General features: G+C 42.9%; 1 pseudogene; it reads right to left on the bottom strand.

Moving 5' to 3' along the window:
- The window catches only part of LOC120535281, a 149,228-nt pseudogene that overhangs the window by 84,190 nt on the left and 47,825 nt on the right, over window positions 1-17,213 (bottom strand).

Here is a 17,213-nt window from a genome sequence, read left to right as displayed (position 1 = left end):
GAAGTGCTGCCAGAAGGACGTCATCAAGCACCTGGAGCACATCTGGGTGGGAATAAAAGGGGTCTCCTCCATACAATCAGGGAGCTAGAGTCGGGAGTATGAGTAGGACGAAGCTCCCGTGGAGAGAGGAAAGGTGGCCCACAAACAGTGAGAGAGAAGCCCGGAGTAGGGGTGATGGGTGCTGGGAGCACAATGTGCTGTGCGGGACTTTGGTATTTGTGCTTAAATAAACGTGTGCCTTTTGATAAAGATGTGGTCTCAGTCTGATGGTGTCCGGGCATGTCTCACAACTGTTACTGTATACTGCTGGTTCTTCACTGTACTGTGTTGTGGGAAACGATTGAAAAGCATTTCCCACTGATAGCCATGGACTCTCTGTCCTCTGACAAGCGAGGGTAGTTTTCTTTGGAGGTTTTGGCGATGGCAGTTGTGGGCTTGTGTTTGCCGTATACACAACATCACGTGTGCAGTGTTTAACCACATGGAGTGCAGAACAGCACATGAAATGACACAGGCATGTAAACTGTCATGCCTGCCAATCATGCAGGGGACATGAAGTTCTGGTTTTTTCATATGCTTTGATACCCATCAATTTGTTTTGTCTTATTATTACAGAGGGATTTCCAGCTGGTAAGGGGTTTCCAGGAATAGACCTGGCACCAGAGTGGTACGACAAAGAAAAACCAAATCATAAAGAAAGAGAGAGGGACAGAGGGAGAACGACTGAAAGAGTGACGCTGGCATATGGACAGTACTTCTGCATATAGTTAGGAAAGACAGAAGCCAGCAGAGATTGAAGATAAACAGGAAGGATAAGAAGAAGAAGACAGGATGTGTGAGGTTTAATGAGGATCAGGATACAGAAGCTAGCCTGCAGGTGGAGCGATTGAGAAGAGTGGTGAAGTTTAAATATCTAGGATCAGTGGTAGCCCGAGATGGAGAATCAGATGCAGTGATAACCCAGAGAGTGCAGTGTGGATGGAACAATCAGAAGAAGGTATCAAGAGTGTTATGTGGTCAGATAATTAAGGTGAAGGCTAAAGGTGAGGTTTTTAAGAAAGTGGTAAGACCAGCAATGATCTATGGCGCTGAGACACGGGCACAGGAGAAGAAGTGAGATGTGCCAGAAATGAGAATAGTGAGATGCATGTGAGAAGTTACAAAAAAGGACAGGATAAGAAATGAGACAATCTAAGTTGCAACAAAAATGGAAGAGAAACCTAAGGAAGTACAAGAAAGTGGAATGGAGCTGTGATGAGGAGAGACAATGAAGATATGGGCAAAAGAAGCGCAGGGGGTGAGAAAGCAAGGGAGGCTAAAGAAGGAAAAGAGTCTGACTGGCGAGGAGGGGCAGGACCGAGATGTGTGGAGAAGGTTGATCGGGCACATCCACCACATGTAGAAATGAGAAAAAATGAAAAGGAAGAAGAAGAGGAAGATGACGATGAAGAAGAATAAGTGTATGAAATTCCTACATATTGATGAAAGAATTCTGGGAAGACAAGCAAGTGTAAAAGTAAATATTCTGAATGTTATTCATTTATCTATGTAGACAATTAGGCTCAGAAAAAACTAACCAGTGTGTAGTGCATGTGGTTGTAAGAAAATGTAAAACAGGAGCTTGGGACTTCATAAGTCAACATGTTTTTCAAAGTAAGTTCACTGACAACTAACCAGGCCGTGGAGCTCAATCATTTTCAGCTGATGTAGGGTCTCAGGTAAAATGGTCCTCAAAGGGAGGGACTTGAAACGCATTTTCAGAGACATCACTCCTGCTATTCAAATTTATTGCCATGTGCACAGTAAGGAGACACATTTCCCTGTACCATGAAATTCTTTCTTTGCTGTTCACACCAAATGACAAAACCAACGATAAACATAAATAATAAGTATCAGATAGATAATAAGTAACAGAGGCGGCATAAAGTATAAAAACAGAATAGAAGTATAAAGTGTAATTGTGCAGGTAGGTGTGTGATGGACAAGTCAAATACAGTTGTGTGAGGTTGACAGAATGAGGTGGACCACGGTTATAAACTTCAGTCAATTATTGAGGAGTCTAATGGCCTTGGGAAAGAAAGAGCTCTTTAGCCTGGAAGTCCTGCATTTCATACTTCTATATATAGAGAGAAGAATCCTGACAGATTGGCCATTTACCTTCCCTGTGCTAACAAGCATCACACCTGCTTTAAGAAGACAAATTCTGCAACAACTAAACCTACAACCACCAAATTATGAAGCTTGCTGCTGTTGCAGGTGGCTGGGGGTCGCCCCGGAAGACCGGAAGAGGGCTTATGCCTGTCCCGGACCACATGGGGCTGGCTAGGCGGACCACGGATACAGAGCTTTGAAGCTCAACCCTGTAGGGTCTCATGATCACCGCCAGGGGGTGCCTCGATGCCTTGGGAGCCTGGGATTTCAGCACTTACGCCACACCTGGAAGTGCTGGGGGGAAGAGAAGCGGGGACACCCGGAGTGCTTCTGGGTGCGCGGCCGGCACTTCCGCCACACTGGGGAGCTGGGGAGCACCTGGAGCACATCTGGGTGATGATAAAAGGGGCCACCTCCCTCCATTGAGCAGCGAGAGTTGGGAGTGGAGTAGGACGGAGCTTGAAGGAGAGGAGTGGAGGCGGTCTGAAGAGTGAGGCAGAGTGTGAGAAGCCTGGATGTTGGGGAGTCTTGGGGGTGTTTTGTGCACTTGGTATTGCACATAGAACTTTAAATATGTATAATAAACGTGTTGTGGGTGATGTCAACGCATCCTCCTATCTGTGTCCGGGCCGGCTACCACACTGTGTAACCCCAATTTGAAACTTTGTATTTCATATCCAACATTTATTACCATTTTTCCTTGAAGAAAACACAGTAAAACCTCGATGATCCATCAGGGGTTGGGACCGAGGCAGTGATGGACAAGAGAAAAGACGGATAACAGAACAGAGAATTTAAAAATGATATACTGTAGATTAGCAAATAGTCATATTTATTTACAAAACAAAATATAATATAGTATTAACAAAATGAATTAATTCATATAATTTTGTAACGACTAGTGTGATAAGGAAATACAACTTAAAGGTACAGGAGTTTTCTTCGTTTTACTTGAGCATGGGAAAGGTGCTATATAAATAAAATGTATTATTATTATTATTATTATTATTAAATGGTGCCGTGTCTTATACTCCATTATCCAGGTTACAGAGCCCACCTCCAAACCAATCAAAGAAAGCCTCCCCTACCACTCAGTATCTCCTGCCACTCACATTCTTTTCTTTCCATCGCCCCTTCCTTTTCCTCCTCACTTCTCCTGTCACTCATCTCCTAAGAGGCGTGTCCGTCCATCACAGAATGAAAGCCCCTCCTCCAGTCCCATCACTTACAGCATTCATTCCGCCCTTTCTGCTCCCCAACAGCACACATCACAAAACATAATATAACAGAATTTAAAAAGAAAATTACAATACACAAGAACAATAGATAGATAGATAGATAGAGTGAAAGGCATTATATGATAGATAGATAGATAGAGTGAAAGGCAGTATATGATAGATAGAGTGAAAGGCATTATATGATAGATAGATAGATAGATAGAGTGAAAAGCAGTATATGATAGATAGATAGATAGATAGATACTTTATTAATCCCCAAGAGCAAATTCACATACTCCAGCAGCAGCATACTGATAAAAACAATATTAATTAAAGAGCAATAAAAGCGCAGTGTAAGTTAAAAAATGCAAGATGTCGAGTGCGAGGCAGGTATAACAATCTATAATCTTGTGTAGTGTTAACGTTTACCACACCGGGTGGAATTGAAGAGTCGCATAGTGTGGGGTCTCCTCAGTCTGTCAGTGGAGCAGGACGGTGACAGCAGTCTGTCACTGAAGCTGCTCCTCTGTCTGGAGATGATCCTGTTCAGTGGATGCAGTGGATTCTCCATGATTGACAGGAGTCTGCTCAGTGCCCATCGCTCTGCCAAAAGATGTCAAACTGTCCAGCTCCGTGCCCACAATACAGCCTGCCCTCCTCACCAGTTTGTGGGAGGTGGTAGTAGTAGTAGTAGTACAAAAATAAATGTAAGATGTGGACCTGCTTACTTCTCCAAGACAATTTTGTGCAGGAAGATGATTAAAATGTAACGTAAGCTAGGAAGTAGAAACTGTTCTGTGCTATAAAATGAAGCCATTTCAATTTGTAACAAATTACAACGACAACATCGGAATACAACTACACCATCAACCTATTTTACACGACTTATGAGAAAATGGACATCATAAAGTGAGGTGTCATTGGTTCCAAGAAATTTGACTTGTCGGTAGGAGATTTCTTAGTCATATACATTGTGTGTTTGTCTTTAGTAGTTTCTCCATTTTAAACGGTTTCAGCAGACAGCACCTGATCTGAAGCCATTTTATCGCTACTTCCAGACTCGGTAGTTTCAACCATTTCACTCACCACAATGTCTGCATAACCTGCTTGCAGCCGTTGCGAGGATTCACCAACATCAGCATTCTCAGTTACCACCGCTGGCCTTTGCTCAATTTTGAGAAAGGTAGAAATCTTGGTAAGCTTAACATTTTCAATTCGTGTTGCCGACGTGCCTTACGTTTAGCAGCGCCACTCTTATAATGTTTGCTGCAAACGCTGCTACTGGACGACATGCCGTCGTATGGTGAGAATATAACAAATTGTTCAAATATTCGGTGTTTGCCGACAAACGGGTACCATACCTTAACAACAGAATTGCTACGATTTACTGTTTACGAGTTCGAACTTCGAAAACTGTTGACATCAAATCAAAGTAGAAAAGTAACAATTATTTACAATAATAATGTATATTTGCACTATTCATGAGACGTCCTTCAAAACTTCTTCCGTTCACGTCTGCTATGGCACGGCAAAGATCACCAAATTTGGGATTGTGCACTTCTCTGTAAGGCGGACTAGGACATGTTGTGCCTCCGAACTCCCGAAGTCTAAGTTTGTGTAAACGGTAGGCCTGCCGAATACGTAACACCATCATGGATTGAATTGTACTTGCCTGGTGATGGTGCAAACATGCCACTGAATTAGGGCAGTGATTTTCAACCTGTGGGGTTGGCCCCTAGGGGGGTTCGAAGATGTGAAAAAAAGAAAACAAGAATCGAAAATATCTATTGAAACCAAAACAAATGAACTTAAACTACATTCTGATACTAGAAAAATAAATATAGAGTTAGATGAATGTCGATAAAAGTTAAGTAGATGTAATAAAATATGCATCTATGATATATCATTAATTAAAAAAGAACAAATTGGTATTAGTGGGCTCCTTTCAAAAAAACGTTACGGGGGGCGCGATTAAAACTGTTATGAAAACTCGGTTCGCAAATACTTAACGGTCGAGAAGCACTGAATTAGGGAATTATTAACACATTGCACTGTGCAAGTGATTCAAGTTGTTAAAAAAAATTTTTTAAATTTATACAGCCCCGGGTGCCCCCCGTCCCCCCCGAAGCTCATAGGCCCTTGTGCTTTACAAAATCTGCACAATCCATTGCTACGCCATTGGCCTCTAACAGTCTTACAAAACAGATCTCACTCAAGGCATTCCCGACCCAGGAAAATGGGAGGTTTATTACCCAAGTAGGCCTTTAAGCAGGAAATAAGCCTTAAAGTTAAAGAAGAATCAAAATAAAGCTAATCTCTTGGAAATGTCTCAACAAGGGGATGGCTGTGTAACTCCAGCTAGAGGAGAGACGAGCCCCAGAAGGAATCTTTACAAAATTAAGATTTATTAACAAAAATAAAAAGATAGCAATATGCTCAAAAGAGCAAGAAAAAAGTTACCAAATCCCAACACAAAAATCACAACTCAAAATCCGTCAACAGAGCAAAAAAATGTCAAAAAGTCAAATGGAAAGAATAATAATAAGAAAACCGTGGAGAACTCAGCAAACCACCAGCACACACACAATGAACTGCAGATGGACTGCAACTCCCATGAGCCTTTATAGTCTCAATGGTGATGGACAGGTGGCCCCACTTCTTGGGGTACCACCCACAAAATATATGGAGCATTTAAAGAAAGAGGGCATAAATATTTTTAAACAGAAGAAAACCAATACAATGAAGATACTGACCAAATGACAAATGAAAAGAACAATATTAGTAGAAAAATATAATAATAATAATATAATTCAAATTGGAAAATGAATGAAAAGACAAGGAAAAGGAACGTAAGCCAGGGAAGGATCCCAAAACATAACTCTGTGAATTCTGGCAGGCGCTTAGACCCTGACGAGGCTCCTGGCCTTTGCTAAGGTATGCCTGCGAGAACTGACCCAAAAGATATACGACCGACATATCTGAAAATTTGAGCAAGAGTGTTGCTCGTGAGCGGAGCAGCTTCTGACCCCTGGTACGATATTACTTAGAGTAAGAATAAAGTGTTATTGAGTATAAAGTGCAGTGTGTTGGGTTGAGTGCATCAAGTCTGTGCACTTTTTATTTCGAGGTTTAGAAAGCTTGCACATCAAACTGTGGATTGGCAGATAAACAGAAATCTGTTGAATCATCACAGGCGGGCTTGGACAGCAGACAGGCAGATTTGTGGATGACGAAATTTAATGTCAGTAAATGTAAAGTGTTGCATGTAGGAAGGAAAAATGCAACAGAAGGTCTGAAAATCAAAAGTCCACCTCATGAAAAGCCAACAAATATCCGGCTAAGTCAGGGGTCTCAAACTCCAACTTCACTCCAGCTAGTTTCTTAATAAGAAGTCAGTTATTTTTGTTAATTAAACTTTCCATGGCTTCCTGCTGCTCTCATTCTGCCACAGCAGATATTTCCAGAATGGTTGATATTCTTTTTTTTACGACCACTGTCAAACTGAACTTGAGCAGATTGACATTCCTGAGACATTCACCTTTCTTTCTTTTTATTTTGGAATATATCAGAAAATCGAGAGTCCACCTTTATGAGAAGGATTTAGGAATCATAGTGAACTCGACACAATCAACTGTCAGTGTGCAGAAGCCATTAAGAAGGCTAACAGAATATTATGTTATATAGACTACTTTAAACTAGAACGTGGCACAAGACAAGGATGCCCTTTGTCACCACTGCTGTTTGCAATTGCCATTGAACCACTGGCAATACATTGTCGAAATACTGATCAGATAAAGGGGATTAGCAGAGAAGGACTGGAACAGAAAATCTCATTATATGCAGATGACATGGTACTGTATATATCGGACCCAGAAAATTCTCTGCCTGCAGTCTTAGCAGCACTCACAGAATTTCAAAAGCTCTCTGGTCTCAGAATTAATCTGAATAAAAGTGTACTCTTTCCGGTGAATTCGCAAGCATATAATATTAGATTAGACACCCTTCCTTTTATCATTGCAGAACAGTTTAAATACCTCGGGGTAAACATCACAAGTAAACATAAAGCTTTTATCAACAAAATTTCGTCGTCTGCATGGAAAAAATTAAACAAGACTTGCATAGATGGTCAACCCTTCATCTCACACTAGCTGGAAGAATTAACACTGTTAAGATGAATATTCTTCCTAAGCTCCTTTTTATTTCAAAACATACCAATATACATTAATAAATCGTTCTTTAAGCAATTAGATTCAACAATAACCTCATTTATTTGGAATTCTAAACATCCACGCATCAAAAGAGCGACCCTACAAAGACAAAAGGCAGAAGGTGGCATGGCTCTACCTAACTTCCAGTTTTATTACTGGGGCAAATATACAGTCGATAAGAACCTGGACACAAATAGAAGAACATACACAGGCATGGACCGCAATAGAAGTAAAATCCTGCAGTACTTCTTTGTATTCCTTGCTTTGTGCTCCAATAAACACACGTTATCGGCAATACACTAATAACCCAATTGTGCTCCACTCACTTAGAATCTGGAACCAATGTAGAAAGCATTTTAAGACGGAGAAGCTTCTTTCTGTGGCACCCTGCAAAAGAACCACCTCTTTCAACCCTCACAAACATATGCAGTTTTAATATCTGGAAAAATTTGGACTTAACTTGTTAGAGATCTTTATATAGACAACGTCTTTGCATCCTATGAACAATTACAGTCCAAATTTAACATTCCAGCTACAAATTTCTTTCACTATCTTCAAATCAGGAACTTTGTTAAACAGAACCTTCCAGATTTTCCTCATCTTGCACCCTCATCCACGCTGGAAAAAGTATTGCTCAATTTCAAGGAGTTAGACTCCATCTCTACAATATATAAAATCCTTTTACAATCCCTTCCTTTCAAAGATCCAAGAGGACACTGGGAAAATGACCTCTCAATTAATATATCAGAAAAGGAGTGGAAAGTAGCAATGCAGAGAATTCACTCAAGCTCCATATGCGCAAAGCATACAATTATACAACTCAAAATTATATATCGAGCACATCTGTCTCGACTAAAACTCTCAAAATGTTTCCAGGGCATGATCCAACCTGCGACGTTGCAACCAAGCCCCAGCCTCACTGGGTCACATGTTCTGGGCCTGCTCCAAATTAACATTATTCTGGACAAAAATTTTAATTACCTCTCAGACAGTCTTGGACTCACAATCCCTCCTAACCCATTAACAGCTGTGTTTGGGGTTCTTCCAGAGGGTCTTAAGGTGGAGAAAGACAAACAAATTGTGATTGCATTCACTACACTGTTGGCACGCAGACTTATTCTGATAAACTGGAAGAACCCAAACTCTCCTCTTTAAGTCAGTGGGAAACTGATGTGTTATATTATTTAAAATTGGAAAAAATCAAATACTCAGTTAGAGGATCTGTGCAGACTTTTTTCAAAACATGGCAGGATCTAATCAGTAATATTTTGAAATGAGTTTATAAAGCACAGAGAATTTGTTGATTTAGGTATTTTTTACAAGCCTTAAATTTTACACCATTTGGCTTGCTCTCTCTCTCAAGGGTGGGGATCGATCTGTTCTTAGCATAATTCTTTTTTTGTAAAAACTTGATTACTATGTATTGATTATAATAAAATTAATAAAAAAAAAAAAAAAAAAAAAAAAAAATATTATGTTATATAGCGCCTTGATGTATGGAGTACAAGTCACAGGAGGTTCTGCTTAAATAATCCTTAAATAATAATAAGCCTTAAATAATCTCACTCCATCTTATGTATTGGAGTGTCTGACATCTTATATTCCAAATTGTAACCTTTATGGAGGACTGCCGGCTTCCCATGCCGGTCCTCACCCCCAGGCCGCCAGGAGGAGCTCTTTCGACAGCAGGATCGTGCCCCGAGGTCCAGCAGGGCCTTATGGACTGTAGTGTTTATACACAGCCCTGCTGGATACCTTGGGGACCACCAGGAGTCGCTGTGGGGGGACTTGTGGGCTCTGTTGTGCCTTATGACCCGGGAGTACGTCACGGTCGCGTGACGGGAAGGAATGGCGTGCTCCCGGGGTGAAGTAAAAGACTGATTGCCCTAACCCGGAAGGAATAAGGAACTGTGGACTGCTGGGGCTATAAAAGGTTGGTGCCTCAGTCCAGACACTGAGCTGTGCTGGGTGGGAGAGGAGCAAAGTGTCTGGGCGAGGAGGAGTGATTATTGTGGTTATTGGGATTGTGAATTACATAGTTTAATATATGAGTAGTGTGGATGGTGCTTGGTGCACTGTGGGAAAAAAATAAAAAGTATTGGACTTTTACCCGGTGTCTGGAGTTGTACCTGAGGGTTCGAGGGAGCACTAGCGCCCCCTACTGCCACACCTTAGATCTTCAAATGAGTGTCTGCTTAGAATTCCAAGAGCTAAACTTAAAAGAAATGGTGAGGCAGGCGGCCTTCTGCTGTTATGCACCTAAAATCTGGAATAGCCTGCCACCACCACCTAATCAAAGCACCATGATGTCCCTACATTGATGGATTAAAGGCCAGAAGTCCACGTGACCGTCATCATCAAGTCCTTCCATGAGAACCCTGAATACAATGATTGAGGCCATTTATGTTAGGTAGAATGTCCAGAGGAGGCTGGGTGGTCTTGTGGCCTCGGACTCCCTGTAGATTTTAATTTTTTCTCTCCAGCCGTCTGGAGTTTTTTTGTTTTTTCTGTCCTCCCTGGCCATCAGACCTTACTTTTATCCTATGTTAATTAATGTTCTCTGATTTTAATTCTTACTTTGCCTTTTTTTCTCTTTCTTCATCATGTAAAGAACTTTGAGCTACATTATTTGTATGAAAATTCATCCATCCATTATCCATCCTGCTATATCCTAATTACAGGGTCACAGGGGTCTGCTGCAGCCAATCCCAGCCAACATAGGGTGCAAGGCAGGAAACAAACCCTGGGCAAGGTGCCAGCCCACCACAGTTGTATGAAAATGTGCTATAAAAATAAATGGTGTTGTTGCTCAGGTCTTTATAACACACTGGTGAGGCCTCATCTGGAGTACTGTGTGCAGTTTGATCTCCAGACTACAAAAAAGGACATAACAGCACAAGAGAAAGTCCAGAGAAGAGCAATTGGGCTGAGTCAGGGCTACAGGAGTAAGTCATGAGGAAAGATTAAAAGAGCTGAACCTTTACAGAGATAAAGAGAAGAACTGACTGAAGTGTTTCAAATTATGAGGGGAATTAGTCCAGTGGAACAAGATGGTGACATTAAAATGAGTTCATCAAGAACACAGTTGAAGACTAGGTAAATTTCAAACAAACATTAGGATGTATTTCTTCACACACAGAACCATAAGGTGCTTTCCCACCACAGGAGCCTTATTTTTTATGAGTGGTTTGTGGCAAACGGCTACCAGCAAGAGTGAAAGGAAAGGTCTACAGGATAGTAGTGAGACCAGCTTTGTTATATGAGTTGGAGACGGTGGCACTGACCAGAAAGCAGGAGACAGAGTTGGAGGTAGCAGAGTTAAAGATGCTAAGATTTGCATTGGGTGTGATGAGGATGGACAGGATTAGAAATGAGGACATTAGAGGGTCAGCTCAAGTTGGGCAGTTGGAAGACAAAGTCAGAGAGGTGAGATTGCGTTGGTTTGGAAATGTGCAGAGGAGACATGCTGGGTATGTTGGGAAAAGGATGCTAAGGATGGAGCTGGCAGGTAAAAAGAAAAGTGGAAGGCCTAAGAGAAGGTTTATGGATGTGGTGAGACAAGACATGCAAGTCATGGGTGTAACAGAACAAGATGCAGAGGACAGGAAGATATGGAATTTGATTTGATGGGCCTCTCTTGAAATGATCTTACCGGCCCAGCACGCCACGCTGGCCATCACAGAGCTGCAGAAGATATGAAGGACATCACTTCCCACATAAAAGTAATGAAGTCTTATAAGGAAGAAGAGCCTGCTCTGCCCTTTCCTCCATAGTTCCTTTGTATTGTGAGACCAGTCCCACCTGTGGACCCCCAAGTATTTGTAGGAGTGGACCACCTCTGCATCCTCTCCTGCTATACTGACCAGACATGAAGTCTCTTTGCTGCAGTGAAAATTAAAAAACAGTTCCTTGGTCTGCTAAAGTTAAGATGCAGACAATTCTTTTTACACCACAAAACAAAGATCTCTGCCTACCCCATCTCCTCTTTGATGGGCCTCTCTTGAAGTGATGTTAGTGGCCCAGCACACCACACTGCCCATCACAAAGTTGTAGAAGATGGTGAATGGCCTGGCACTTGAACTCGGACCCCTACAACTGTGAAGTAGCCATTGAACGCACAGTGCTGATGTGTCTGGATCTTGGTTCAACCTCATTGAGAGGCTTACTGACCTCGGCAGTGACATTCATGTCTCTGGTGACTCTTCCTATGAAGTCAGTAGACAGATTGGGAGAGTATGTGGGGTCATGAGGTGTGTGGTGTTCCCGATATCTATGTAATAGGAAGAAGGTCCAAGTCTTTAGAGTCCTGGTGCTTCCTGCTTGCGAGTCATGGACGCTATCCAGAGATCTGAGACAAAGACTGGACTCCTTTGGTGTCTCTTCAAAGAACCCTTGGGCACCGCTGGATTGACTTTGTGTTGCTCATTGAGTCACGAATGAGGCACATGACCTGCATTGTGAGGGAGCATCAGTTACAGCACTACGGCCATGTGGCTCGAGTACCTGAGGGTGATCAGCTCACTGGACCCTCATTGTCAAGGACCCGAGTGGGTGGACCAGGCCAACAGGACACCCATGTAACACCTAGCTACAGCAGATAGAGGGACATTTCCAGAGGGTGGGGCTGGACCACGTGTCTGTCTAGGAGGTTACCAACCGGGATCCTAAGCTGTTTCATCACATGGTGGGCGCATCAACATGCTATACCAGTGCTGCACCCCAACCTGACTGGACCTGACCAGACCTGTGTTGTGTTGGGCTGAGCTCTGCAAAATGAAAGTCAAAGCTTTTGTTCTTTGGAGTTTTTACATCAGCTAGAGAAGGAACAAATCAACTCTCCGTATAAGAACAGAGTGGACTAAATGACATCATAAACAACTTAGAATAACTTGACTGCTTGGTCATGGACTTGATTCCACTTACCTGCATAGAAGAGGTTGATCTTGACCAGCTCCCGCTCACACATTTGGAAGAACATCTCCTGGAGAGAAGCATCGTATCTTTGAATGATGGTGGGGTCTGCAGTGAAAAAAAGAAAGAAAATTTAGGGGAAACCAATCGGTCACATAAGTCACATCAATAAAACCAAATGTACTCGTGAATGTACTTGGAAAATGACAGTAGAAGTGTAATGTATTAAGTTATAAACGCTTCTTCATCACCTCCCTATGAAGGTTTTGCGGGCTCAACCAGCTGTGAGAAGACCTTAGGGATGACCCTGGGTCCACTGGGAGGATTATAGGTCCCAAATGGCCCGGGGACACCTTAGGATGCCTCAGTATGAGATGGCAAGTGTGGCTGGGGAACGGAGTGTACTGTAAGGGCCTCGATGCTAAGACTGTTGTCAAGTCAAGTTGGGGAGAATGCACTGGTACAGCACGTTGCCACACCCACTACACGACGAAACAACTCGGGATCCCAGTTTGCAATCCCCCAGGCAGACACGCGGTCCAGTCCCACCTTCCAGAAATGACCCTCTATCTGCCGCAGCCAGGTGTTACGTGGGCAACCCCTTGGCCTGGTCCAGCCACTCGGATCCTCAACAATGACAGTCCTGTGTGATTTTGGGCTATACAAAAATAAATTGTATTGTATTGTACAACATGCGGACGTGACTAGACGTGAATAGACAAATCACTCTGGTGCTAAACGCCTAAGCTAACGCACACAACCACACCCATGGAGCCTCAGCCTCACTGTGTTTATTTAAAAATTCTGGCACCATCATGGACCCCAGTGAGCTTCATCACATTCTCCCACAGTCTAAGGACATGCCAGTCAGGTGAATTGGCATTTGAAACTGGCCCGTGTGTGTGCGTGTGTTTTGGTGCTTGGAGTTGGGGTGGCGCCCTGCCCAGATAGTCCAGCCTCTCACCTGATGCTTGCTGGGACCAACAGAAGCTGCTGTGATGGAAACCAGGGCATCAACGGCCCAAACCCCAGCATGAACACACAAGCACAGTCTTGTGTTCAAATAAAGGTTGGTTTATTAACCTGAATACCTCAAATACATTACAATATGCACAACACACAGGCTTGTCTCTCCTCGCAATAATTCTCTCACCACCACTCTGCCCTCCTCCAGTCAACTGTTGCCTCTCTACCTCCCAGTTCTAACTCGCTGGGATAATGGAGTGAGGTCCCTTTTATTACAGACCCGGGAGTACTTCCAATGCCAAGGCGACTGCCCGATAAAATGCACTTCCGGGTCACATGGAAGTCCATTATAACAGGGAGCTTGTCTCTCTACAGTGCCTTCTCGTGGCCCCCAGTGACTCCAGCAGGTCTGCTCTTCTGGACTACATCTCCCGGCATGCCTTGCAGATTTCCTACTGGGCACCGACATTCAGGGCTGCTGCCATCTAGCGTGCTGGGGGAATAAAAAGCCTCCAGCGACATCTCTGTCTCTCTCTCTCTCTCTCTCTCTCTCTCTCTCTCTCTCTCAGTGGGCTGTACATTCATCCCTTTTGGTCCTTCCTTCCGGGTCTGATCCCTTCTTTCTCCCCAGCCAGGATGCTTATCTGTCTATTAGGAGACTCCCATCCGGGTAAGAAACCATCCCCTCTACTGGCCAGGATACTCGTCCAGCTCATGCGGCATCTACACTGCCCCATGACCTTGCCTTGCAAAAGAGGGTTAGGAAGACGAATGGAGGGATGGATGGATGGAACGAATATTCCTAAACATAACAAGCACCTGTAACATCTAACAAATGTCTACACTTAAAGGCAAAAATAGGAATTTAAATCTCATAGTCTTGTCCTAGTTAGGACTATGCTAAACATCTCTGACTGTCATGTAGGACACTGGGGTTTAATCCTCTGTCAAGACCACATTATTGACACACTGGTTTCCAGTTAAGTTTTGGGCTAATTTCAAAATCCTCCTTCTACTGTATGAAGCTTTAACCCTTTAAACTCAGCCCCAATTTTTTTGGACCCACCGGTGGGACTAAACAATAGCGCAAACTTATTTGCAATTTTTTTGTTAAAAATCTTACTGAATTTAGCACTGTATTCTGCTGCAACATACGTGTACAGCATATCTTATTCTCCAGGTGTAATAATTCTAAAAGAGAAATGTCTGACCTTTATTATGAGAGGTAGAACATGAATATTGAATGAAGGATGATGAAGTTATGGCCACTAAAAACCAACGCAGAAGAAAATTGACATAAATGAGGCTGAGGGTTAAGTGGTGTAGGCCTTACTTACCTATCCAAACTCACATACAGGCCAGACTGTGCATTAAAGTCTCAAGATGCCAGCCTACTTAAGATTCCAAAGATTAGCTAAATAACAGCGAAAGATTAAACTTTAAGTTACAAGACTCCAAAGCTGAGGAATAGTCTGCCTGCTAGCATAAGAGATGCCCCTTCAGTCTCGGGCTGAAGACTCGTGACTTTAGTCTGGCATACCCTGACTAGAGCTGCTGATCAGCTGGACATTTTGAATTTTTGTTCATTAGTCTTTTATATAAAATATAAGTAATACAATAATTATTCTGCTTCTTTACTTGGTGTCCTCTTGTGCAAATTATTACCGCTGCTCTACTCCCAGGCTGTTTTCCAGCCCATGGAAGGACATGTGCGATACCAAGAGCCGTCAATAAAAATGAACGCAGAAATTCTGTGGTCATACAAGATATTCCAGGACTGCTCCTTGCATGGCTAATCTGAGGTTTTGGGGTCCAAGACGTCTCTTAGTAATCACAATTAATCTTATACTTTACAGGTCCCTGCCAAGCAGACAGGCAGGTGATCCTGCCGACTACACCAATTGTGTTTAATCCTCAGTTTAATGTTTATTTAGCAGACATTTTCAAAGCCAATAAAATTCTGTAAAATTACTTTGAGTGTTTACCGGGAAACTGCTAAATTAAAAAGTGAAACAGAGAAATGTATAGAATGTAGTAAAAAATAAATAAATGGTACTGAGCTTAATGCTGTGTAACCGCTGGGGGCACCACAGTCAGAGAAACACCCAGCACAGTTCCAGGTTCAAATAAAGGATTTCTATTCAACAAACTGCCTTCTACATATAAATACCAGAAAAACAACACCAATCACAATTCCTCCTTCCTCCTCTAAAAAGAGAGTTGCCCACTGTCTCTCAACTCGGACTCCATTAAAGTGAGGCAGCAGGCTTTCTTTTAAAGTAGATGCACGAACTGCTTCCTGTCACCTGACCAGGTCATCCATAGCATTGGTGGGTCATGTGGAAACCAGGGCAGTCCTCCCCAGCAGTCATAATCTGGTCCAGCCTTGAGGAACACTGCCACCTGTTGTGTGGAGGAGTGAACCGCTCCCGGTAAGCCCCTTCATCCAGGCCATCCATTATGCCCTCATGGACGGGTATGAATCCCTCCTTTTTTCCTGGCCAGGATTCTCATCCTTCCTTCTTGGCACCCACAGCTGTAAGCAGGAGCCAGCAATGAATGAGTAACAGATAACAGTTTAAACTAACTGGGGTCTTTTTTTTCCACCTTTATAGATGTATCAAAACTTGCTGTAAAGGTGGTATGGATATTAACTTATATTTACTTCATTTTTGTACAGTGGGTACGGAAAGTATTCAGACCCCCATCAATTTTTCACTCTTTGTTATATTGCAGAAATTTGCTAAAATCATTTCAATTAATTGTTTCCCTCATTAATGTACACACAGCCCCCCATATTGACAGACAAAAAAAAGAATTTTTGAAATTGTTGCAGATTTATTAAAAAAGTAAAACTGAAATATCACATGGTCCTAAGTATTCAGACCCTTTGCTCAGTATTTAGTAGAAGCACATTTTTGAGCTAATACAGCCAGGAGTCTTCTTGGGAAAGATGCAACAAGTTTTTCACACCTGGATTTGGGGATCCTCTGCCATTCCTCCTTGCAGATCCTCTCCAGTTCTGTCAGGTTGGATGGTAAACGTTGGTGGACAGCCATTTTTAGGTCTCTCCAGAGATGCTCAATTGGGTTTAAGTCAGGGCTCTGGCTGGGCCATTCAAGAACAGTCACAGAGTTGTTGTGAAGCCACTCCTTTGTTATTTTAGCTGTGTGCTTAGGTTCATTGTCTTGTTGGAAGGTAAACCTTCGGCCCAGTCTAAGGTTCTTAGCACTCTGGAGAAGGTTTTTGTCCAGGATATTCCTGTACTTGGCCGCATTCATCTTTCCCTCGATTGCAACCAGTCGTCCTGTCCCTGCAGCTGAAAAACACCCCCACAGCATGATGCTGCCACCGCCATGCTTCACTGTGGGGGCTGTATTGGACAAGTGATGAGCAGTGCCTGGTTGTCTCCACACATAGCTCTTAGAATTAAGGCCAAAAAGTTCTATCTTGGTCTCATCAGACCAGAGAATCTTATTTCTCACCATCTCAGAGTCCTTCAGGTGTCTTTTAGCAAACTCCAAGATAGACCTCAGGACCTCAGACTGGACCGAAGGTTTCCCTTCCAACAAGACAATGACCCTAAGCACACAGCTCAAATAACGAAGGAGTGGCTTCACAACAACTCTGTGACTGTTCTTGAATGGCCCAGCCAGAGCCCTGACTTAAACCCAATTGAGCATCTCTGGAGAGACCTAAAAATGGCTGTCCACCAACGTTTACCATCCAACCTGACAGAACTGGAGAGGATCTGCAAGGA

The sequence above is a fragment of the Polypterus senegalus genome, chromosome 9 (assembly GCF_016835505.1).
Source record: "Polypterus senegalus isolate Bchr_013 chromosome 9, ASM1683550v1, whole genome shotgun sequence".
Lineage (NCBI taxonomy): Eukaryota > Metazoa > Chordata > Cladistia > Polypteriformes > Polypteridae > Polypterus > Polypterus senegalus.
The sequence above is the reverse complement of the archived record's forward strand: the minus strand, read 5'-3'. Positions and strand labels throughout refer to the sequence as shown.